At 41.5% G+C, this 1,206-nt stretch overlaps 1 protein-coding gene across 1 annotated transcript in view; it reads left to right on the top strand.

Moving 5' to 3' along the window:
- The window catches only part of Hint1 (histidine triad nucleotide binding protein 1), a 4,310-nt gene that overhangs the window by 1,058 nt on the left and 2,046 nt on the right, over window positions 1-1,206 (top strand). The window lies entirely within an intron of this gene.

Consider the following 1,206-nt stretch of genomic DNA (forward strand, 5'->3'; position numbering starts at 1 on the left):
AAACCCTGTCTCGAAAAACCAAACCAAAAAAAAAAAAAGAAACATGAAATATGAGAAAGCATTAATGCTACTGGTAATGTTCACATAGACTTGAAATAGTACTCCAAATTTCATTGGGTTCTTGAGGTGAGTTTTATTTAAATTGCCTGTATTTGTCATTAGTCTTAGAAAAAGGCCCATTTCTTTTACAAAGGTTGCAAGTCTTTTAGTGTGTTCTGTAATCCCAGTCCCACCATCCAGAAGACTGAGCCAGGAGTTACCGGCCAGCCTGGATTATGGAATAAGATCCTAATTCAAAAACAAAGCAAAACAGAACACTTGCAAAGAAAGAAAGAAAAAGTTTTAAACACAAAACCAGCATCCTGTGGTTCTTGCACTTGGAAGGTGGAGGCAAGAGAATCAGTTTAAGTCCAACCTGGCCTATATGGAGACCCCACATTAAAAAACAAAACAAACAAACAAAAAGAGAGAGAGAAACATAGTTTGCAGTTGTTTTGATAAATGGTCTTTGAAATAATGATTGGACTTGAGTATTACTGGCTGAGACATTCTAAATGACACAGCATTTTATAGAGTATACCAAGTAAAATTACTCTCTAGACAGGTAAATATGGCTGGGTCCTGTTAGGAAGAGAGGTACCTGCACAGGAAAACAGAACAAAACAGGAAGTTGCACAATCAGGACTTGATCTGGAAAAGGTGGGAGGGGGAAGGGAATCAGGTTTGTTTCCAAAATTATAAAGATGGAGGCGGAGGAGATGGTTAGGTGGCTAAGAGTACTTATTCTGAAAGCTTGAGGGCCTGAGTTCAAATCCTAGCACCCATGTTTAAGCTGGGCTTAGCTGCATGAGCCCGTGACTCTAGCAGTTTGGTGACAAAGTAGTGGAGCCTGCTGGCAGCTGGCCAGTCAGCCTAGGCAAACATTAAGTTCAATGAGAACTTAAGGCAATAAGGTCTACAGCAATACACAAAAAGTGAGAGGAATTATTAACACAGGAAGAATTAGATTTTTCAAGTTGAGGAACGTATAGTGTTTAAATTAAACAACAGTTGGGGTTAAGAGAGGGGCTGGAGAGCCGGACGTGGTGGCGCACGCCTTTAATCCCAGCACTCTGGAGGCAGAGGCAGGTGGATTTCTGAGTTCGAGGCCAGCCTGGTCTACAAAGTGAGTTCCAGGACAGCCAGGGCTATACAGAGAAACCCTGT

The sequence above is a fragment of the Mus caroli genome, chromosome 11 (assembly GCF_900094665.2).
Source record: "Mus caroli chromosome 11, CAROLI_EIJ_v1.1, whole genome shotgun sequence".
Classification (NCBI taxonomy): Eukaryota; Metazoa; Chordata; class Mammalia; order Rodentia; family Muridae; genus Mus; species Mus caroli.